The sequence below is a fragment of the Alosa alosa genome, chromosome 5, assembly GCF_017589495.1.
Source record: "Alosa alosa isolate M-15738 ecotype Scorff River chromosome 5, AALO_Geno_1.1, whole genome shotgun sequence".
NCBI classification, from domain to species: Eukaryota; Metazoa; Chordata; class Actinopteri; order Clupeiformes; family Clupeidae; genus Alosa; species Alosa alosa.
The window spans coordinates 6302034-6327646 of NC_063193.1; the positions used below are offsets into that span (position 1 = coordinate 6302034).

The following is a 25613-nucleotide window of genomic DNA, read 5'->3' on the forward strand; positions in this document are numbered from 1 at the left end:
GGCGCTTGCGCTAGCACTGCCCCATGGGCCCATTGGGTCCTCTGAGAGCTCGGGCCACACTGGAGCTTGGCCTAATGAAGGGCCGTCTTCTGTGGCAGAGGAGGAGAGGAGCAGCAAGGAGGGGAGGGGGAAAGACACACACACACACACACACGCAAAACAATTCTGATCCCTGATTCTCCCTGTCTAATCTGTGTCAATCACCCAAGTACCTCCACGGGCGCTGTGTGGCTTCTACGCCACCCCTCTCTCTCCCTCTCTCATCCCATTCCCACACAAAACACACACAGACACACAGATAGACAGACAGACAGACAGACAGACACACACACACACACACACACACACACTCCTGGCAGGACTCAGAACATGCCCTGAGGCGCTCCTACACCGACTTCTCCTTCTAATTGCCATTCTGCTCGCCAGACATCCATTTTAAAGACATCCAGATATCATCACACCACTCTCCTTGCCTGTCCCGCCCCCATATTGCACACATTACGGAGTCAAATATCGCTTTCTCTCCTTCTCTTTCTCTCTTTCCCTCTCTCTCTGTCTCTTTTTCTGTCTTTCACGCTCTTTCCTTCTCTCAGCCATCTCCTCAGCTTTCCCTGTGGACAGCGTGGACTATGATGGAAGATATATGTTGAACTGATAGCTGAACGCACTGAATACATATATAGGTTGCTGTCCTTTACTAAATGTTTAAGTTGGTGACAAACTCTCTCTGGAGACACGCCGTGGCCTCGGCCAATGTCCAGCTTTCAGAGACACAAAAAAGAGAGAGACAGAGGGAGCCAAGATGTTGGGCGGTTGGGATGTCAAATCATACACAACATTCTCAACAACTGGCAACTGTCTGTATACAGTATCTTGCCCAGACATGATTGTGTGTGCAAGCCTGAAAAGGCAGGAAAAACCCATATTCTGTCGAGCAGTGCAGCTTGTTTTTTCACTTTTTCCTGTAGCATGCCCGCTCGCTCAAGGCAAAGATTTGGAGCTTGATCAGTAAATATCTCCTTTTATTATCGAATTAATTTTCTTCTTTCTTACAGCACAAACTACAATCACACACAGAAAGATTTGGTTTGAGAGCTCTCCAAGACATGAAGACAGCCAAACGGGCTTTGTGGTCAGAAGCACACTCTCCTGTCTGGCTGTCTGTCTTTGGGCCAGTCGCAGAACACGCCGAACAGATCCAGCCGGCGACACACTGGTCAGGGAGACTCATTCCTGGAGAAATGGCTGGGCTGGATGCTGAGAAATGCTCCAAGCTTAAGGACCTTTCACAACAGCACCCATAATTTTTAAGGTGTTTACACTGAGGGTAGGTGGAAAACACACACACACACACACACATACACACAAAGACTCAAACACACACAAACTCAATTCTGCAATTATGTTTTACAATAGACTTCGGGCGCTCCTATAATCCTTTGCAGGTGCCCTTAACTTCATTTATAAACAAACTCCAAGAGGGCTGCACAGCTCTGGCTGGACCCACTGTGAGGAGACGACAGATTTGTGTGCAGGCACACACACACACACACACACACACACACACACACACACACACGGGTGGCATTTTCTCTTAACAAGGACGAGATGTGCTCTCTAACAAACTGCCAGCATTTACCACTTCAGGGCAAGAACTACATTCAACCAAAACTCAATATTAGTTTCCTCTTGTACTAGTTAAATTCATATTATGCTAAATTTACAGATTTACAAATTACAGATTATTCTTAATTCATTTTAATATGTCAATCCCATTAAATCAGTCTCTCTTCAAAATCCACACCATTTAATGTGCACTGAATGGTAGCTTGTATGCTGGGGGTCCTGATCTATTAGCATGTGTGATTGTTGTCACTGGACAGACAGTGTGTTCAGCTATGCCTGCTGGCTTCCTGGTAGTCGAGCCATGAAAACACATTTAAACAGAAGAGAGAGCACAGCGTCGGGTGCACAGAAATTCTCCATGGGGTGAGGTCATTTGGGTTGTCAGTGGACATGTGTAGAGTTCATCTCTCCTGGTGACTACTGATTTCTCTCATAGTACACATCTGTTACTACGGTACACACAGTCCTACAACAGCATAACACAGCAGGCACAAGGGGGACAACACCAAATGCTACACTTGTATACTTCAGTTTGCCTTTCCGTGCCTATTTGTGGCGGCCTACATTATCTCTCTCCCAGAGTTATAAAGTAGGCTGCCGAAGACAAACTCATCCTATCTAAAAAAAAAAAAAAAAAAAAAACTTTGTGATCCATTTTATACCCCTCTAATTGTCTTCCAACTCCCCATGCCACTCGCACACCATCACCACCACCAACCCCAGCACCCCCCAAATGGGACAACGATGGAAGGGTTTCGCCTAATGAGGGGGGCGCAGATGCCACAAAAGGTGGTATCGACTCCCCCCAAAACCCTTAGTTATTCCAGCCTGCGTCGCGTCCAGGCCTCCTTTGGTTTGTCGAACAGAGAGAATACGGCATATGCTCTGGGGCCTAGTCCCTGCCAGTGTTTTTGGGTCTAATTGTTTCGCTGGGGCCGCTTTCATGGAGATGGAAGGAGAGAGGGAGAGAGAGAGATAGAGAGAGGGAGGGAGGGAGGGAGGGAGGGAGAGAGAGAGAGTGTGTATCAAGGGTCTGAGTGTCTTTGTCGTAGGCGTCAGCGTGCGTGCGTGCGTGCGTGCGCGCGGAGCGGGCGAGCACGCGCGCGCATGTGTGTGTGTGTGTGTGTGTGTGCCGTGCGTGCGTGCGTGCGTGCGTGCGTGCGTGCGTGCGTGCGTGCGTGCGTGCGTGCGTGCGTGCGTGCGTGCGTGCGTGCGTGCGTGCGTGCGTGCGTGCGTGCGTGCGTGCGTGCGTGCGTGCGTGCGTGCGTGCGTGCGTGCGTGCGTGCGTGCGTGCGTGCGTGCGTGCGTGCGTGCGTGCGTGCGTGCGTGCGTGCGTGCGTGCGTGCGTGCGTGCGTGCGTGCGTGCGTGCGTGCGTGCGTGCGTGCGTGCGTGCGTGCGTGCGTGCGTGCGTGCGTGCGTGCGTGCGTGCGTGCGTGCGTGCGTGCGTGCGTGCGTGCGTGCGTGCGTGCGTGCGTGCGTGCGTGCGTGCGTGCGTGCGTGCGTGCGTGCGTGCGTGCGTGCGTGCGTGCGTGCGTGCGTGCGTGCGTGCGTGCGTGCGTGCGTGCGTGCGTGCGTGCGTGCGTGCGTGCGTGCGTGCGTGCGTGCGTGCGTGCGTGCGTGCGTGCGTGCGTGCGTGCGTGCGTGCGTGCGTGCGTGCGTGCGTGCGTGCGTGCGTGCGTGCGTGCGTGCGTGCGTGCGTGCGTGCGTGCGTGCGTGCGTGCGTGCGTGCGTGCGTGCGTGCGTGCGTGCGTGCGTGCGTGCGTGCGTGCGTGCGTGCGTGCGTGCGTGCGTGCGTGCGTGCGTGCGTGCGTGCGTGCGTGCGTGCGTGCGTGCGTGCGTGCGTGCGTGCGTGCGTGCGTGCGTGCGTGCGTGCGTGCGTGCGTGCGTGCGTGCGTGCGTGCGTGCGTGCGTGCGTGCGTGCGTGCGTGCGTGCGTGCGTGCGTGCGTGCGTGCGTGCGTGCGTGCGTGCGTGCGTGCGTGCGTGCGTGCGTGCGTGCGTGCGTGCGTGCGTGCGTGCGTGCGTGCGTGCGTGCGTGCGTGCGTGCGTGCGTGCGTGCGTGCGTGCGTGCGTGCGTGCGTGCGTGCGTGCGTGCGTGCGTGCGTGCGTGCGTGCGTGCGTGCGTGCGTGCGTGCTTTTTAAAAGAGGCCTCAGATAATGGACCCGTCAGTCAGCCCCTACATGCTCTGCCCTTTGTGCGAGTAAATCACCTGCTTATGCGAGCCATTGGCACCTCACGTTGATCTATGTAAGACACACAGAGAGTCAGCCGTTCGACAGCCAGCACACAATGGGGCATGAGAAAGTCTCCACCTAGTTTGGATTGGCTGCCATTGTTTGTGTCTGTTGTTGGGGCAATTAAGACAATTAAGGGACACAATTCTTAAGCAAACGACAGAACCCCCCCCCCCAAAAAAAAAAAAAAAAAGTGCTAATTAGATTTTAATTGGTAGGGGAAGGCAGTCTGTGTGTTTCCTGAGTTTACAGAACACTGCATTCCTTTAAAAACAGTCATAGGCTGAGGAGGTCACAGAATCTGAACAATACACAGAGTCAAAAGTCACTCAACAAACCCCAAACCAATTCTGCCGCAGACAACATACCTCTCTATGTCGGTCCTCTCACCTATTTGGCAATCACTGGTTAATTCAGCTGCGCTCCATTCGGAAGATGGGAGTCACACATATTAGCGTGTCTAGTCAAGTCACAGGTATGTTTGTTTTGGATGGACATACTGTGTACACCAAAGCTGGACTAAAATTCAAATGAGATTTTCTTGGCCTTTGCTCGACAAAGGAAAATGCTAGTCTATGATGGGAAGCAGAGTGCTTTTCCCCACCTCAAGAATAGCTGTGGATACAATCATCTGCACCAAGAGTGGAAGATATATATGTTTGTTGAAATATAAAAACACCAGGTTTCCAAAACAAACATTTCACCTCCTTATAAAATCTGTCAAGAGCAAGGGAGAGTTGTATTCCTTTTCCATGTGAACTCAGCACACAGGTGTCAGCAGTGAACACAGAAGCACATTTTCATGCTGTTGATTCTTACATGTGTGCTAAAAGAATTTTTGGTCAAAAGAGCATCACGGTACAATTCTGGACACGACCCTGTGACCCATCTATTCAACAATCCGACTACCCTGTTCTGTGTCAAGGAGCACTGCAGTCCAAGAGCAAACACAAGTTACTCATCGTCAACAATGGCTTGTTTCCATAGCGCAATGGCACAATTGCGTTTTGTCACATGGTCGCCAGACCTTTTCGCCTTTGTGAGCTTCATGACAAATGCACCCTGTCCTTTAAAAACAACAACCTCTCGACAGACCTGTGGTCCCACCCATCAGGTTTGACATGGGTGGGACCACTTAACGAAGTCCGTCCTGACTCCTGGGCTAACCTAGGCTAGCGTCCGGCTAATGGACACCAGATTTTGTCCGTCTGTGTTTGAGGGGGGTGTGAAGCTAACAGACTCTGACAGTGCTCCCTCTGCTCGCCAGGCACCCATTGTGTGCCACTCGCTCGGCCGCCTTGCTCGCTCATTCAGAGCTTGTCAAAAAAAAAAAAAAAAAAACGGTCAAAGGTCACCCTTCCAGAGTGCAACCGTTTCTATGCCAACACGGCCTATTAAGGCCAGGCATCATAGGCCTCTTAACATGCTCTTGTACACAAAAGAACTATTAGCGTAAAGAGGGCTAGAAGGACATATTAAGGATGAGAGACAGAGGGAGAGAGGGAGGGAGAGATGGAGAAAGAGAGGGAAAAAAATAAAAGCAGGATAATACAAGAAGAATTTTGTAACTTTATCGTTAGAGGAGAACTGAAAGAGGTTCAAGACCCTCCACAAAATAGATGCGCACTTATGGCAACAAATAGTGCAGCTTCAGCATGGGACAATAATTTCACCAGGACCCTTTGGGTCCACTTTAGCAGATGTGCAGACATGAACTGGAGACCTTGCAACGCACAATCAGAAAGCAACAAACTATAATACCTCGATGAAGCTCAGAAACCTCACAATTGGTGTGTGATGAACACATAGCCACACATTCAGTCTTCAGGGATAAAGAAGGCAAGAATGAAGTTGGAAAAAGGGAGGAAGATAAATTATTTCTTTCTTATTTAACGAATAGATAAATAATTGGAGTCCTTCACAAAGTGTTTTAAAGTGTAATGTAACTCCAACCTCCTTTCAATGACAATGATCTAAGTCACTGAAAGGAAGGTAGTGCATAAAACTTGATATTAGACATAGCAAACACAAAGTGTCTCTCTTAGCGTGGGAGTCATCACTTTGTAAAAGTTGGCACCAGTAGCTTTGTGAATAGGATATAGAATAATGAAAAAAAAAAACCTTCATTGCGATTTACAAGTTCTTAATGGAAAACTAAATCGCTGTATGCCTTGGAAAATTGAAACAATCTTAAGGATAAGTTTGAATTACAAATGCTAGAGAGAAATAATGTGATGAACTGAAAGCCATGAAACTATGACAATCACTGGCTGAGTCGTCAATAGTCTCAGCCTCCTCTTACCGATTTAGTCAGATAGCCGTATTGTTCGCCCGCAACTGTTAACCTGTTTAGAGAGGGCCTTTTTGTCGACCCAGCTCTTGTGTCATGGGCAACCTAACCTTGAGCTTGCTTTGGTCCCTAAGGCATAGACGGCTTAAGTGCATGATGATGACGCTTTGCCTTTGGTTCCTCATTCCTGGCCATTTCTTTCAGTCGAAAAAGCATAGCAGTTCATAGAATTCACGCTTTGATCAATAGCTGTCAATAAGTTCTGTCCTTCATTCTGTGCTACCAATAAACTCATCCAGCTGATTTTATCCATGACACCTTGAGGTATTAATTATGAATTCATTGAGAGGCTTCTTGAGTAAATGACCTAGAGGAATATTGTGTGTCCTTCAAAAAGAAACAAAATTTCATTACAGTAAAGTCAATCACTTTATTCACTCAAGAATAGCTCTGGATTTGAAAACCGCCAGCAAAAAAAATGAAGGTGAATGGACCTTTACACTCTTGCTGCAAGCAGTTGATGCATGGAATAATGGCTAATGCTTCTATAAAAATGCTCTTCTCCACATGTGGCCTTGATCACAAAAGCAAAGCTACATTTTGAGTGGTATCAAGAATGCATTGACTATATCTCTAGTACATATAGTCCAGGCAAAGTAGCTTTTTACGACAGACTAATTGTAAAATATTTTTTTCCAGCATAGATAATTTCTATGAAAACAATTCTAAAAATTAAACCTATGCGGGTATATTTTGGGTAGCCTATATTGGATTAGTGTATAGCTCATTTGCATTTTCAAATTCATTTTCAAAGAACCTTTTAAAGAAAATGTTACTTTTCATGGATACGTTCATTGTATGAAGTTTTATTTTGATAGGAGTAAAGGAATAAACTAGCCCCATTGGGGTGTGTTGTTGTCTGGCCTTACTGCACACATCTTGGATTGATGAGAATTAAACATATTTCCTCAACTAGGACTTCTTAGGACTTTTAGTATGTTGTTCTGGACACCTCATAGAAATGATCTATGCTGAAAAAAAATATTTTACAATTTCTTCTATTTTTGTCTCCAACATGAGTTGGACTAATAGCCTGCAGAAGCAAATTTACTTATTATGTAGAGATTAAACCATACATAGTTAGATGGAGAGTTGGACAGGGGTCAACTTAGATCTAATAAAACTACAAGAAACCACAAGAATATTATCAGGCAAAAGCAACAGTGAGTGATAAAGGTGGCCATATTGTGAGTCAGTTTTAAAGTCAGTTTTAGATTTTCCATTTGTTTTCTTCTCTTTTCCCCCCTCTCAACGCCGGTGGTGTCTAGTTACATGTCAAACCGGCCTCCCTGGTAAAGACCGTTCAGCTCAGATTTAATGCCTTGACGTTAACCTGTACCACACACAGCCCACCTCTCTGTTACACGCACACACCACACACACACACACACACACACACCTTTGGTTGAGCTCACTGCATCAGCTGGCTTGGAAAAGTCTTTTTTTCACCTTCCTCTGAATCTGCTGCTTCAGTACTTGTTACATGTTACAGTCAAATGTTACAGGGAGACAAGTGCAATCCAATAGCACTCAATGTTGTAAGCAAAAGCATAGAGTGCTTTCTAACAACCCGTGAACTAGCTGTGCACTGCAGTGAACACACATTTAAAACTGCAGAAAAGCAACCAGTCAAGATTCTCATCCCAGACAAAAATGCTTCATGGGGAAAACAACTGAACCCCTCATTTATGACAAGCGTAGTCTAACCCATACTGAACCCCTCATTTATGGCAAGCGTAGTCTAACCCATACGTGACCACAGGAGGCTCCCTTATAATGTGATGGGTGATTTGACAGGGCTGAACTGGTTATGAGGTTACCCCCCCCACCACCACCACAAGGCAGCCAGCTTTACCCCCATACTACATACCTCAGAATAGTAATCACTTGTAAACTTGGGCACCGACATAAAAAATACCCCCACCACCACCCCCACCCTTCAATCCTTTCCCTGAAAAAGAGAAAATAAATATTTGCCTCTGAGTAAATTTGATCTCAGAGTATTGAGTGGCTGCCAGCGTTTAAATAGGAGCCTTTTCTGAGCGAGGGCACATGGTGTGTGTGTTTTTTCCCCCTCTTTTCCCTCTGCCTTTTCAGACCTCTCTCCAAAGCAGCTGACAGAGTCTGAAGGGCAGGAGGCATCTTTTCCAAGGAAAAAAGAAAGGAGAGAGATAGAGAAAGAGAGAGAGAGAGGGAGAAAGAGAGAGAGAGAGAAAGGGAGAAAGAAATCGAGAGGTGGAAGAAGGGAGCTGTGGGTGGGTCTGGGGCTAAAAAGGAAGAGGAGAAAAAGGGCTAAATTAAACACATTTGTTTCTGCTCGCACATACCACAAGTCTTAAGAAAACAGAGGGCTGATTGTGTTCACTCTGCAGCCCCCACTGACAACCCCACACACACACACACACAACCACTCTGCAACCCCCCCACCCCACCTCCTGCTCCACTCCTCAAATGCATGCATGCATGCACACACACACACACACACACACACACACACACACGTTCCAACACTGTGGTAGTCTCTCACACACACACACACTATACACTCTCAAAACTCACACACAAACTTCCATCCTGTACTACTCTGCTCCCATCTACACACACACACACAGCTTCACCACCAATTCTCCACTCTCCCTCCATGAGACCCCCGGTCCGTTTCCCAGACCCCAGCCCTACTCAACCCCCCCCCCACACACACACATGCCCCTAGAGCTCAAACCACCCCTCCCCTCCCCCAGTACAGCTGCCCACAGATACCTCCTATGTGGAAGCACTAGTGCCTCACATCGAGAGAGAGAGAGAGAGAGGGGGGGGGATTATTGATTAGAGAGATTATTGTGTATTATACATATATTTTCAGTCTTTTATATTACTCAGATTTGGCAATAATGTATCCTATCATGCTAATAAAGCGGCTAAATTGAAAACAAATTAATTGTAATTGAGAGAGAAGCAGCAAGACAGAGAACAGGAGAGAGCGAGAAAGAGATGGCAAGAGTGTCCTCGGGCCTCCTGACAATTTTACTACTTGACATCCCTCTACTACACACAAACACTACTGAAGTAGTCAAGGACACTTGCACATGTAGCACATGCAGTGAGCAGATCCTATTTTCCACAGTGACAGAGAGCACAGGGCTAGTCTCTAGGCTATCGAGAGAGAGAGAGAGAGAGAGAGAGAGAGAGAGAGAGAGAGAGAGAGAGAGAGAGAGAGTGTTCATTCCCAGGGCACAGAGTCCATGACCTTGCTGTTGCAAACACCTAGCTCTATCAGTTCCACCGTACACTCACAATAAAACAGAAACAGGTCTACATGTATACATGTAAACCCTTCTGGGTCGGGAACCGAAATATTAGCATTGAGTAGATTCGATAAGAACTGGGACCGGAATGAGAAAGAACTGGACAGGTTAAAAAATATTTCACAAATTTTGAATTGGGTTCTGTCTATCAATTCCTGAACACAATAATTTATCTATTATTGCTAACAAAGACAAGTAGAGACGTTTTTCAGCTATATGTTTGTCACCGCCGGGTCAGTTATTTTAATTAGCTGCTTGAGATGGATTAATACGTATTATAAAAGCCTCAACATGCATAACATGGTCTGTGGATCAATACCTATAAATTCATATTAACTTTTGAAATGTTCATTTTAAGGCTTACAACATAGACCACTTCTAGAATAAAGAATAACAACATATCTATATTTTATCTTTGCATTTTTTTTACATTTGGAATCGAAAATCAGGAATTGATACAAACCAGAACACACATATATACATGCACATAGATATGCCAGACAGTGTGCCACATATGTATACACGGAGAGAGAGAGAGAGAGAGAGAGAGAGAGAGAGAGAGAGACAGAACTCAACAGGTTTGTTTGTCCTGACATCCACCTTTCCGATGTGCCATTTAAGTGACAGACAGCGGGCCAAAAGAGAGAAAAAAACAGCTTTGCTGCTTTGGCGTCCATCAGGCGAGTTTTGTGCAAACTTGACAACTTGTTCAGCTGAGTGCAGACGGTGTCGAGGACACACACTAACCCACCCACACACTCTTCGGAAATCTCATCACATGTGTGCTCCTGAATTCCTTAAACGCTTTCAGTGTTTTACACACACACACACACAGTGTCAGTCAAGAGGCTTTTTCCCCCTATAGGATTGCACTAAAACAACTAAAATGTACAGACACAAACAAAAGTAAAGAGAGAAATAGAGAGAGAAAGCGGGAAAGCAAACATTTTCCAATCCTGCTCTGCCTCGCCCCCCTTTTATTTTTTGAAGAGAGGGTCTTTTGGAAGCACACTGAGCAGGACCAGCAAGAGGTCAAGAGGTCATCGCTCACTTTCAGGTTCACTGAGAAGCGGCCAAGAGCAAAACAATGGAGCATCTTCAGCCTCCCATAAAGATGCATTAGGGGCACTCCGCAGTGGCAGCCCCCTATGTGTGCAATGCTTTTCACACATCGAGAGACAGAGACAGAGAGACAGATGGAGATAAGAGTGAGACATAGAGAGGAAAGGAGAGGAGGACAGGAACGAATTGGAGGAGTGCCTCTGGTGGGGTTATGAAGCAAATGTTTTCCCAGTTGGACAGGAAGTGCTGGGTTTCACTCATTTATTTGCTCGTGTTGACCTGGACAGGGCTTCCCCTAATAAAAACTGATAGGCTAGACCACCCTGGGGGGTGGGTGTCATATACTCAACTGTGCCTTAAGGTTCTTGTGAATCGCAGAGCCATTTGCTCATCAATATTTTCAGATGAAACTACCTTGACTGTACAGTATACATATTAACAAACTGGAATTCTATCAGCCAAATTGCTGAACGATTCTAGGATCCAAGATGGCTGCCACTATGGTGCAGCAGGTTGGCTTAGTATGTGCCGTTTTTACCAACATTTATTTGAGATGATTTGAGCACTTATTGCACTTTCAGCATGCAGTCAGTTATACTGGTGGTTGTCCAAAACATTTCATTACGTATTAGATACATTATCCATGTGTGTCGTACCATGCATTGCAACACTATACAAAATCCAGACCAAATGTGTCTGGGGGGGGGGTAGTTGTCTATCATATTCCTGCATGTGCATTACATTACACAAGACTTGCATACATGATTATTGAAAATAACAACTATTTATTTAGTGCCTGCATGGTTCTGCATTTTATGCCATTCTGCGCAAGGAATACAAATTCTGGGTTATGATTACACCAACTAGTTTAGACTTTAAATAAATGCAAACTGCTTTTTTCCAGCATGTCTTTGTCGGGGGCAGTCAGACAGAGTGAGGATAACGAGGGCGTCACTCACTGTTACTCATGCGCCATAAACTAGCATGGGTATTACCTCACCTGGACGGCAGCCTGAGTAGGCCATAAAACCGCCCAGTGACAGCCTATTACCTCATCCACGAGTGAGGAGGAATTTCAAGGTGATCACGATGAGGAGGCCTCAGACCCCCCCACCCAAAACACAACAGTATTCCTGGAGAGTTACTCCCCAAACCAACCCCCACCCCAAGGGGGCCCCTGATCAATTATGGCAAGAGTGTGAAGGAATTCTGAGGTGATATCCTACTTCGGCTGCCGCAACAGGGTTCCCTACCAACGTGCAAAACAAAAGCACGACTACAGCACTCACAGCAAAGCCTCCTGGAAAAAAATCGCTATCAGAGTTCGACCCGTTTTCCTCTTTTTTTTTTTTTTTTTTTTAAATCACTTCGAAAGCCACAGAAAGCAAACCACCATACCTTCAAGTCAGTAAATTCCTCACTAATACCCAAATCTCTCCCTACACCCATCAACAGCACACTCCATCCAACTCTTAACTGCTCTCGCCTGCAAACAATTACAGATGGCCCCAGCGCTGTGTATGTGTCAGAAAGTGAGTGAGAGAGAAAGGGAGGGAGAGAGAGAGAGGGAGAGAATGAGTGTGTGTGCCTGAGTAGAAGGAAAGGGGGGTTGAAAAAGAGAGAGAGAGAGAGAGAGAGAGAGAGAGAGAGAGAGAGAGAGAGAGAGAGAGGCTTGGTGCACAATTACAGGAGGGATTTATGGTCTGAGAAACAATTTATAAATCACAGCGCCTAAGCTAATACGATCCAGATTGCTCCGCATGCAGCTGCAATTTTGAGGCTGCGTGAAACGGCATAATAAACTTGACTTCGGGACATCTGGGGAGGGGAAGAGAGTGGGTGGGGGGGTACAGTTTTGTTGGGGGCGGCAGTGAGGAATGGGAAGAAAAGTGAGTGCACGTAAGAGAGAGAGAAAGAAAAGAAAGAAAAGAGAGAGAGAGAGAGAGAGAGAGAGAGAGAGAGAGAGAGAGAGAGAGAGAGAGAGAGAGAGAGAGAGAGAGGGGAAAGACACAGTAGGGCTGAGATAAGGGTGGGGTTCTGGCAAACACCCTCATGGAGTTTTAAGAGACAATACCACATTGAGAGACTCCAATAGTTAGGACTGAAGGTTCACATAAAAAAAGCAAACAAACAAACCCTACAGGACTCTAAGACAATTTCATCAGGCCCCAAAGTGAAGGTCGTAAGTTCCGAATGTCAAAACGAATTACACGTTCCACCAAAAATCCAAAGAAGATTAAATTTTAAAAACTTTTCATTGACGGCCTGCGCTGATGACATGATATAATGGCAGGCTTTTCGACTGAGGCAAGGCTGCTCACAGCACAGACTCTGCCAAAGCTCAGCTACCCCCCTTGCCTTCGCTCCAAGTCCTCTTCACATAGACACATATGCTTACTTCCAAAAATAACATTATCTTTTTGTAAGAGAGAGAGGGGAAGGAAAACTTTTTTCGTGCTGTTTCACAGAGGTTTGGAGGCCGTCATACCCCACTTCCATGCAATGAATTAATAGAATGAATGAGCACCCCCCCCACCCCCAGCAAGCTACAAGCCAGAGCTACAAGCTTAAGGAATCCCACTCAGTCCACTGGCCCTGAACCTTGACCTTTGACCCTTCACTCCAGGGAGTAAACAAAGCTCTGAATGACATTTTGGGGTGGGGGAGAAAATGGGATGTTATCAGGCCCGAGTGTGTCTGTCTTGATCGGCTTGAAATGACCCATTAGCTCTAGTAGAAGGGATTCAAACACTGTGTGGCATTTGATTGCTCAGGGTCCGGCGCACACGCTTGAGGGAAGAGAAAAAAAAAAAAAAAAAAGAGAGAGAGAGAGAGTAAGAGAGAGAGAGAGAGACAGCGCAAGCGCTGAACAAATATAACCAATCCAGCGACTTCTTTTGGGGGTCAAAGTCTTATGTCATTTAATCGCATTTATTGGCCAACACCTCAGCATTAGCTGTAACAACTGGGGGGCGGAGGGGCGGAAGGAGAAATAACAGCAAACGAATTACTTCATCCATCTGACAACCATCAGCACTCTGATTACCCACACAGAAAGAAAAGAGACAGACAGAACACAGTGAAAGAGCAAATAAGATGAGAGAGAGCGAGACAGAGGGAGGAAGACAGAGAGAGAGAGAGGAAGACAGACAGAGAGAGAGAGAGAGAGAGAGAGAGAGAGAGAGAGAGAGAGAGAGAGAGAGAGAGAGAGTGAGAGAGCCATGCATTTCCTGCATCTTTAACAAGAGCTTTCACTAAGCCACTGCTAATATGAATAAAAATGCTGAGCTCTGAGAGACAGAGGCACGGCTTTCTTACTGGAGCGCTGCCACCATCAACAACCTAAACAGACTAACCGTTTGAATCACACTGACACTCGCTCACACTAAAGGTTAAACATTAAGATGATATTGCTTTAAAATATACAATAAATATAAACAATGGTTTTAAAATAAACCAACAATATTCACACACACACATATACACACATACATATACATATATATATATATATATATATATATATATATATATATATATATATATACATACATATACATATACATATACATATACATATACATATATATATATACACACACACACACACATCTTCAAAGCAGGTTTTAGAGGCCTTATAAGATGCTAATGTTTTTTCCATAATGGAGATGCAACTTTAAGAAAAGACAAAGAGAAGACGATGGGATTGAGGAAGGGGGGAGGAGGAGGAGAAAGTGCAGCCGTATTTAAATGAGCCGAGGGAGGCTGAGGATGCCCAGCCCTCCAGTGGCTCAGCTGTGCGACTCTAAGCCGTTGAGGCCCAACCTCTTTGTATCCTGCCTTTCAGGCCCGTCTGAGGCTCTGAAAGACCCCATTCATCGCGGCCCGCTCTTCCCCCTGCCAACGCACCCATACAGCCTCGCCGGACTCGGGCCCTCCATGGCTGCACAGGCACACTCTCCCCCCCCCCCCAGCAGCCCAACCACCACCTCCACCAGCCCCTTTTCACATGAGAAGGAGGCCTGCCCCCCAGCCTGCCTGCCTGCCTCCACGCTCACTAAGGGGGCCACACAAAAGCCCGCAAGGCCAGCGCTGCAGCAGGCTTCATTAGGGGGCACGGCCGCCCTGCACGCACACACACACACGCACACACACACACACACACACACATGCACACACGCGCGCACACACACACACGCACGCACACGCGCGCACACACACACACACACACCTCTTCAAAAAAAAAAAGAAAGTTCCCCCTCATAGTTTTCTTGTATGGGTCTATTCTGAACGAGGTTTTTTATTCCGGGTAAAGTTGTTCCCATTTGGGATCGGAGGGTGAGAGTTTGTTCCCCAACGTGCAGGAGGGATTATTCTAATTGCAAGACACAGGGGTGTAGAATGGGCTGGTCTTGTGTCCAAGTGTGCCTGGCCATTACTGAACCTGCCCGATCTTATGTGAAAGTACAACTGAGCGGGAAAATAGTATGAAATATGCTGTGTGACAGAATAAGGAAGTCTTTTTTCTTTAAATTAAAATGCTGAATAACATAACTATATCAAAAAATATAGGCTCGACACTTTATGTATCTGTGTTAAAACAAGTATGATGATCAGTGCAAAATACAATAATAGAAATGCAAAAATCTTCCAATGTACACTGATGGCAATCGTGGGTCATCCCACTAGTTTAAAAATAAGACTTCTCACTAAATCTAAATTCTGTGTATGCGAGTTAAGTATATTCAGCAGATTCATATTGTGTCAATAGTGACATTCATCCTCACATGTTTTACAGATGATAAGGAGACACACCAAGAGATGGGGGATTTTCCATCATCACTGACACAAGCACACTTTCCTCAGCCACCTAGAAAACAATCAGCCTCCACACCTTGACAAACACTGGACGCAGGTGAAGATAAAGCCACCATACATCGGAGAAGACTTGTGTCTCCTGCTTTTGGGGACGGTAATTGAATCTGATGCTTGGGTAGAACATTGTGACTTGCTAACGAGGCGAATTGATTTAGCGTTGCGAGGTTATGCGGAGGTCCGTTAAGGTAGTAGGCGGCAGCTTGAGGTGAAGCGGGCTCCGGGAGTTAGCGCTCGCATTGAAGCTAATCCGCCGAACAACATGCTTAGCATGACAACAACGCCCCTTTAGTTGCGCGCGGCCAACACTGGGGCCTCTTTGTGTGTTGCGAGATCTCCGTCTTCCCAACAACCTCTCAGTGACTCTGGATTACAAATAAACTTGGGATTTACGAACACAGGGATATTTGGGATGCCTCCGCTTGCTAACGCTGGTGACTAGTACATCCATTAGCACGGCTAATTTCTTTGTGTGTCCATTATGTTCTCTAATGATGTCAACATTATGGGCACCAAAACCTTTTGTTAGGCATTTTGAAGACAAAGGTAAAAAGGAAAAAAACAACAACAAGTGGCTGAGGAGATGAACTCAGTCCTAAGACATTAGGGGGGCAATCGATACGCTACTGGAGTGTTCCAAAGGGCCCTCACACAGCAACAGCATCAGGGTCGTGTCTTTGTGTATTTCATTCTATTCTATGAATACAGTTACTGAGAAGCAAAAATGGGAAAGTAAGTGGTTTCTGAGAAAAAAAGTCAGAGTGAGCATGCACGAGTGTATATGTTTGTGTATGTAATGTATGTGTGTGTGTAGGCTATGTGCTTGAGAATGTGGATGTGTGTGTACACACGTGTGTGTGTGTGTGTGTGTGTGTGTAGGCTATATGCTTGAGAGTGTGTGTGTGTATGAATGTGAGTAGGCTATGTGCTTGAGAATATGTGTGTGTGTAGGCTATATGCTTGAGAGTGTGTGTGTGTGTATGAATGTGAGTAGGCTATGTGCTTGAGAATATGTGTGTGTGTGTGTGTGTGTGTGTGTGTGTGTGTGTGTGTGTGTGTGTGTGTGTGTGTGTGTGTGTGTGTGCGCGTGACGTGCCGAGCTTGGCCAGGAGGTTCGTGCTGATCTCTTACAGCCTCTGGCTGCTCTTACAATCCTCTGCCATGGGGATTGGTTTTGCTGAGTGAGGTTTGGACTGATTTACTACTTCCAACAAGGAGAACAGCTGTTCCTCACTCCTGTCAGCCTCGCTCCATCCCGATGGAGAGAGGGGGAAAAAATGAGTGAAAAAGATGAGCTATTCTATGCTCCGTTAGGATTTGGAGAATCTTATCTTTTAAGGAAAAGCTTTGGCTGTTGTGCTTCCGAGGGGAGTTATGGGGGAAAGACAAGTAAATAAAAAAAGAAAGACAAGAGCACCCCATAATTATCATAACTTTATCTCATTTCAGCTGAGAGCCCTATCCTATTGCTAATGGTAGAGCTCTGCAGGGGCATATGTTTTCTTAGCCCCTTTGTGACCTTACGAGTGGGACGATTCAGTAAATATCAGCGTGCCAAGGAATCTTGATCTGCGGGATCTGATAGCGTCCTGCAGCTCTCCCTCTCGCTTCAGCTGTAATGAGGCCTGGAGTATTCCCGTACCCGGCGGAGGAGCCACTCAGGGGCAAAAAGGAGGGGTGGGAAAGGGGTGGGGGTAGTGTGTGGTGGTTGCTGAGGGGGGGAGTTAAGAGGTCTGATAAGGCAGCGGAGGCCAGAGACCCCAGGGCCCTGGAAGGGAGCCCTGAGCTGGGCTATCGCACAAGGCAAAACGACAGGCCCCTATCTCAGACTCAGGCTGGGCTCTCACCCTGACGAGAAAAACCACCACTCCATCACAGTCTCCAACTAACCCCCACACACACACTCCACACACCCCTCTCTCCTTCCCTCCTCTCTCTCTCTCTCCATTTTTCTCCTTCTCTCCTCCTCGCTCAGCTTTTCTCTCCCTCTCTCTCACTCATTCTCTCTCTGCACAGTTTTAACTGAAACCATCTGTTTGGAATACCAGACTGATGAAGCCCTGTTTGGGAGAGAGAGAGTTTTTTTCTTCCTTCTTCTTCTTCTACTCCTCCTTTCACGTCTCTTCCCCCTTACTTCTCCCTCGCCTCCACAATCAAGTTTTATTAGCATGGAGCGAAACACTTAGTGTTTGGTTTTAGGAGGGCTGATGGTTCTTAATGTGAAATAAACCCCGAGTTTGGCCACGTGAAGGCCACACATGAGCTGGAGGAAGTGGAGGGGCTCGGTTGCAGGTGTGTGTGTGTGTGTGTGTGTGTGTGTGTGGAGGTGGGGGTTTCCACTGCCCCCTCGAACCCCCAACCCCCCATCCCACCTCATTCATCAATCACCTGGCAGCCTTATCACCCAGGAATGAGATCTATTACCCAGATCACACTCGCGTTAGCCAGTGCTACCTCCACCCCTAAACCTGGAGAGTGGATAGGGTGGAAAGTTAGTTGGGGAGTACTGGGCATTAAACTAAGGTAGCAACATGGATTTAGGATAGCACTGGGCACCCTTGGCATTCGCATGACATATGAGAAGTCCTACATACACACACACATCCGCGCGCGCACACACGCACGCACACGCACACACACACACACACACACACACACACACAACCTCCACTCAACTCGTTTTCCCTCACATGACAAGCTCTTTATTTTTGACATGTTGGCAGGCTGGCTGGCTGGCTGCTTGGCAGGCTGGCAGCTGCATTGTCTTGCCCTGAGGGCCTGGAAGAGCGTAGCTGCATTGTTTGGCCACCATGGCCCTCCTGAGAGGCACATTCCGCATAACGTGCCACTAACGCGAGGCTTAACCCTCACCTCAACACACATACGTACAAACACACACACACACACACACACACACATACCATATACACCCGAGCCAAACGTCTGCATTACAACAGGCTTAGCTCATCCAACCAATTGCCCTGTGACAGCCAAGCTCTGCCCATCTGTTGGTCTCCAGAGGGCCGTGTAGGTAAGCGGAGAATATGTCCAGTACAACAGGTTTGATACACGCTAGGTCAAGCACAAAGCAGTGGCCAACTGGCCAACTCAAGATGAGCGAGCACTCCATACCCATTTCTTTGCATTTTCTTTTTTTACTATATTCTCACCTTCCCAAGGTTGACCGACCTGTTTCTGTCACCATAGAGACAAAGAGAGGTAACTTCACCAAAACCAAAAGCCCCTTAAATGTTTTTAAAACATTGTATGAATGTAGACAATAAGGAAGTTCAATATGGAAACACAAAGGATTCATGCATTTGAACGCTGGTGAGTACTGTTCGATAGTAATGGACTGTCATGTGTGATGAATAGATTTATTTTAATTTTACATATCTTATCACTGCTGTCATCTACCATAGGCTGTGACGAACTTGCACAACAACCTCAGCAGCCAAATTAATCTGATACTGTATGCTCTGGCTCTATCCGCCATACTTACCCTATTTGTTTACTCTAGTTTTCCAAATAATGTTTGTCAGTGTTTAAAAGAGTTTATTTGCAGAGCTAACAGTGATTCGAGCAGGCTCCTCCTCAGTGCATACATGGAGCCCTGGACAGGGAATCCAGAGACGAGAGAGATGGGGGGTGGGGGGCTCAAACTAAACTCTGCTCTGCCCGCAATAAAAACATACGCAACACAAAACGACCCCTTCAATATCATCACTTTGAAAAAATGTTGGTATTATACAAGATTATTTACAAGCCTGCTAATTTTAAACTTGAACTGGTGGCGCCGAACGTCAACTCGAGCAGTCACTCAAAAACGGGAAGTCTTTTAACATCGGCCGTGTGTAGCCTTTTTAAATCTCGGGCGAAGGACAAATACTAATTTCGACTGCACAAGTGATCACTAATGAGCTCATCTTCCTCTATTTGTGCACATTAATGACAACCATCTCCTAATAAAACACAATGATCTTAAAAGGTTCGGGCAAACACGTCAAGAGGAGAGGAGACTCAGTTTGCTTGTACCGAACTGAATCAATGTGAGATCAGGCAGTGCCAATAAACTCACGGGGGGTGAGAAAATAACATTAATGCAGAAATTCAAAAGAGAACTTCAAAGGGATTTCATTGATGTCACAGAATGTACGAGGTCGGTGGCGGGGTGTTCGCTGAGAGAGAGCGAGTATGTGTGTATGTGTGTGTGTGTGTGTTACCCATTCCTCAAAGGGTGCTACGGATGTTCTGGATGGGCCATACTCTTGAAGAACCAGAGAGGGCTATAAACAGAATATCTAATGGCAGAGGGGGAGCGAGCGAGAGAGAGAGGGATAGAGAGAGCGGGAGGGAGGGAGGAGTGGCGGGCAAACGAAGGATGGCAGAAGTGATAGATGCCAACTCCTGCTCTCCACAGAGAAAGAGGGAGAGGATAGAAAGCAAATGAGTGAATGAGAGCAAGAAGGAGAGAGAGAGTGTGAGAGAGAGAGAGGCCTGGCAATGTTTCACACACTCAAAACCCGATCCTAAAGGATTCCAGTCCTCAAATCATTTTCACATTCCGTCTACTGAGTGTTTAATTAATAAACTCCTAATATCTACTCCCATCAACTGCCATCTACCAAACAATAACATGGCACAGGGAGCCCTGAGCTTAAGAGATTAGTTGCCCTCATGGACAGAAATCCAATCGGACTCATTTTGAAGCACATCCACTAGTCCTATGCTCCTCTTCCTGAGCGTAAGGCAAAAGGCAAGACAAGAGATGTACGTCTGAGGTTTGTACACACTGGGACCGTGTCTGTTCGTACTGCTCTTGTGAGAGCCACACATACACCGCTCACCCAACACAATTGTATGAGTTCACAGAAAACTGCTTTGAGCAAGTTGCGGCTTCTAGAAAGAGACCTTCTAATTTTTCAGTGCAGTGTGGATCTGTTTACCCTTGATGGGTTTGAAAACAAGACGACAAAAATCACTAATACTTAAAATTAGAAAAATAAAGCTACACATGTTGTTTACACAGGCCTTAAATTAGAAAAGTCCTAGACTTAGAACAGTGTAAAACGCAAACATACGCATACCCACACACAACCTATATACACAAATAGCACAGTTTCACCAAAATGAAAAAGAGGCACAATGTGGCCTCTGTGGAGAAGTAGCCACCGAGGCCCTCCCTTATCCTGCCCCCACTCACACACCTCTTCCCCCCAGCTCCAGTGCACCACTGCTGGGGTGGAGAGGCAAAGACCTGGGCTTATTGCAAGTGTAGCTTAGCCTGGGGGAACTAAATAAATAAATAAATAAATTTCTCTTACGCAGGGAAGAGATTATTTTATATACTAGGACAATGCCAGTGTTGACTTAAAGTCAGGTCTCCTAATTTTTGAAATACCAAAACGTGCAGCAGGGCAGATACACAAGGGGAGAGGTGTGTCGGGCCGGGGCGACTGACAAGTCCAGGCATCATGGCAGGGTGCATTCAGCCTCCGGGATCTCTCCGCCGATGAGTGACAGCTCAACAGGCAAGACTAAACAGTTTAGTGTGCATTTCCACCAAGGTGCATTTATGTGCTTGTGAAAGGATCTGTTTGCTGTGCTTGGTGGGCCTCAAGCATGCACACACGCACATGTGCGTGCGCACACACACACACACACACACACACACTGCTCCAGTTTCTGGTAGTGAGTGGGGATTTAGACCTGTACTACTGGACCTGTTGTTCACATTCAAGCTCTTTCAATAAGTCAACATGTTGACTGAAATGCGGTGAGGATTGTTTAAACTATCGCCCCTCTGTCAAGTGCTTTTGCAGAGTGGACTGTGCCAAAGGGAAAAAAAAACACAGTCCCCTGAAATAAACACGGAATCTTTAAATTGTAGCTGTACAGCACTTCTGCATAGACATACCGGCGACTGGTCGTGTTTTCCAGAGAAAGAGTTAGAGAGAGAGAGAGAATACGACTACATGGCTGTCAGGTTATCCACAGGGATTTGGCACAGATACGACTTCCAGACCTACTCTGGTTATCGGAAAAGCACCGCGTGCTACCGCAGACTGAAACATGGCAATGCTATAGTTAGCTTGGATGTGGCCGAATGGGGTTGCTGCCACAGGAACGGTCTGAAAAAACTAGGGCTTCCAAAGAGGGTTCCCAGGCCCACTGATGAAGTTTGGAAAATGAATCTGATACTAAAACATGGCCGACGAACAACTATAAAATTCTGCCATAAACACCCACAGCCAACAATACGCTGAAAAGCAAATTCTGAGTTTGGAAAATGAATCTGATCCTAAGACATGACCGACGCAAAACCATAAAATTCTGCCATAAACACCCACAGACAACAATACACCACTAACTGAAAACATTAACATTTAATTACATTAAATTACCTGCAAAATGAAACCCTAAACCCACAAAAGACAATGTCCTTACAACAATTACAAAATCACACTGGAGTGAAATGCTGATGCATTCATTCCTTCAGTTTAGTGACAAGAAAAAAGGTTCTTCACAAAAGCCAAGATACGAGAGAGAGAGGGGGAGAGGGAGAGGGAGAGAGAGTTCCTCCTCAAGTCTCAGTGGATTACTGAGGAATTCAGCTGTGAGCAGGCTCTAAATCAATTATGGCAAATCTGTGTTGTTCGTCTCTTTTTCTCCTCTCCTTGTCCTCTTGTTTTATGGAATCTGGGCTGTGCGAGAGGAAGGGCCCATAAATGTCTTCCATAAGCTACTCGTCCAGGGGCCTGCTCCTGGTGTGCTGCAGGTTCGCTCTGGAATCTACGGAGTGAGACGGCATGTCCAACAATGCACACGTGAAATCACACTACCTGAATTAGAATTCTTCAAAAGCACACGTGAAATCACAAAACCTGATTTAGAATTTTTCAAAAAAAGAAAGCAATAATCAAAGATGTCAAAAAAAATAAAAAAGCATGACCACCAAGGATGCAGCGAATAAAATAAATGATTATGTTAATATGTGCACTACATCAACCGCAGATCAATGTTTAGATTACGATCTGTCTCAGTGGTAGGAGGCTTCGTAAGTAGGCCTGAGAGTGTACAACACTCGGTGGGAAGAGAACGTAAACAAATCCACAGACAATTACAGAAAGCTTTGAGTTACATTTTAAACATTAGGGCTCGAGGCAGGGCTAAAATATGCACTCGCTCCCAGCAGCAACAAGCAAACAGACAGACTCCTCAAGAACAACTGCAGAGTCAGCTATACAAAACAGCTTACAAGGTTTTGCCACTCACAAAAGAACTTCCACAAAAAGTCTTCACTCCTTTCCAACTCATACAATCAAAAGCACAGCCTAAAACTACGCTCAACCACTCGAGTTTTGGCATGTGTGGTGGGAGAGAGAGACATTGGAAAGCAATGTAGGATTTTTTCTCTTTTTTTTCGCCGCTCGGCCATGTTTACATTCCTTATTCCGATCTCACAGGTACGCCAAGCACTGCCTCTACACAAGCATATTCAATGCCTTTCCTTCTCCTCTCGCATAGGTTGGCATTTTGAGAAAAATATCAGTGTTGGTAAACACTGAATCCAAATGTTTTATTTATGCAACCTTGCTATTGTTCATCGAGGAGGACATGGTTTGTTATATTTTCCTGTCTCGTCTCTCCCGCTCAACACACACACACACACACACCTCCAGTTGGCTTCAGCACGGGAGGAACTCAATAACAGTTTTGTCTGTATAACTAAGCCCATACTAGAGGTTTCACACATCAGTGAATTTATTCACAAACTGACCATCCAACAATCTGTTGAACCATATTCGACCTCTTTCATGCATATAGCAGGTCTTCATGAATAGACCACTGTAGGAGCTTAACTTAATGTTGTATAACTTATTCCAACTCCTCAAGAAAAAAAAAATCTCTGAATGAAAAATAGTCAGCACAAAACAGGACAGCAAAACCGACGCTTGGTTTACACAAGTGCGAAGTGGCGGCATACTTCAGCTGCTTGTTTCAAAACACACTGTTCCTTTCTTCTTTAAAAAAAAAAAGACAATTGAAATTCAGAGCAGCTCCTGCAAGTGCGCCTCATTTTGTTTTTCAAACTTTTGCGTGATGAATCTGACGGCTAGAGTCTCTCCACTGTCACAGTCACAGCTTAAGATGACTGAATGAATATTCAAAGTATGCCAGTCAGTCATTGTCTAACCACGCTTTCAACTGAGAAGAAGGCTGCTGATTGACAGAATAAGCTCATCTGCTTCACAGCCTCTTATCGGGCCTTGCCCTTTTGGTTAACATCCGTACCCACCACCACACTCTGAAAGGCTAAAGAGGCCGGAACGTCTTCGACTTAAATCTCTCACTTTTCTCTATCTCTCTGTCTCTCTCACTCCCTTACTCTCTATCTCTCTCTGTCCCTCCCTCTCTTTCTCTCGGTCCTTCCCTCTCTTTCGCTCTCTGTTTTCTCCAACATAAATCAAAACAAAAGCAAAACTCTATGCCCCATCCTAGTTTTCGAGGGGTCATGCACTCTGGTGCACTCTGGGATTATGATAGGTTTCAAAACAATGTTGTTTCTTCTTCGGGTCTAGGATAATAAATAGGAGATAACTATCTCAGTGTTTGTTCTCACACACATATCAGTGTGGTGAAAGTTCAAAATCTGGATCTGATTTAAAAAGCTGCACATTATCATTATAAAACCACAGCGAAAATGTCTGCGCTCCTAAAATCTATATTCTGACTCCAACAAAGCCAAATACCTTCAATAGCACATTAAATTCTCATTGAATCTACAACATAGCACCAAAGCTACTTTTATAGATGTTTGCAAACCAATAAATCTGTGAAATAATTGCATAACAATAATTGATATTGAATTAATTGAAACTCAAGGAAGAAAGGGGGAGTAAAGTGAATAAACACAAAAAACTAAAACCCAAAACTATAGACTGGGTGGATGGGGAAGAGATAGCGAAAGGATTGAGGAAGAGATAGCGAAAAGACAGGCATGATGCCTGAAGATAATGTCAGCCAGTCAGCTCTGTGCAGATAACTCAGATAGGTTGAGGGGACAAAGGAGGATCTCTCCACTGGTATGCATCTAGTGTATGGAGAGCAGCCATTAAGCTAATGAGTGTCAATGGAGACCTCCAATGAAGCCATCAAGCGCCTGCTCAGAATGACAATGGCCCACTAACGCCTCTCTAATTGAATGGCGGAGAAAGGAAGGGAGAGTTGATTTGGGATGGCAGAAAAGAGACAGAAAAGCTGGAAAAAAATTGAAAGGGGGTGTGTGGAGGGTTGAGCTGCTTTTCAAAACTAATGCCTGGCTGGCTCCAATCAAATCACATAATGATTTTGGGGTGAGGAAGAGAGTGGAAAGTTGGAAATAAACAATGGAATTACCATTTATTTAAGGCACATAGCAGACTATTCAGGGGGTCAAGACTTCACCGTTGAGTTTCTCTTTACCACAAATATTCAAGGCCTAAACATGCTGTAATACAAATACATGCCATTATGAAATCATGTAGGGATTGCCTTTTGTTCCATTAAAACCAAGGAGCAAGCTGACTCTCAGCAGGCGCAAATACAAAACTATGAGCTTGAAAACTACAGGCAACCTGCTGACCACTGGGGCTGAAACTGATCGTGACACCTGGACATTGAACAACCTGAACTTTCACTGGGAAGGCAGGATAGAGCAATGTCTCTCCTTAGCGTTTGACGTGACTTAGCCAACCAAATCAGGCAACACATAAACTAGGAACCAGCAATTGCAATGCATTCGATGAGATGGGGGAAAAACAATAATGCATAATTTGATAAGATCTCAAAAGACATGGTGGAATAATTTACCATGCCAATGACTGAAAGCCAAATAACAATAGAAGAGAAATTCCAAATAAGCTCCAAATAAGTTTCTTCTTTTGGTCCCAGGGAGGGACATTACACAAATATGGTATAAGGAATGAACCCCAATAAGCATAATAAGTTTAGCTCTTAAAATTATCTATGCAAAATGTTAATTAAATTGAGAAACACCATGACTATTGGAAATATATAGGTGTCTGTTTATCCACAGACATATGTGTATGCATGGAATCATTACTTTTAAAGGGTTTAAAGACAACTGCAAGAACACCAAGTAAAACACTGTAGCACTGA

The 25613-nt window shown here is 45.7% G+C and overlaps 1 protein-coding gene across 3 annotated transcripts in view; it reads right to left on the reverse strand.

The window, feature by feature from the left end:
• Positions 1-25613, reverse strand: part of LOC125294918 (transcription factor 7-like 1-A) — a 50155-nt gene that overhangs the window by 22179 nt on the left and 2363 nt on the right. The window lies entirely within an intron of this gene.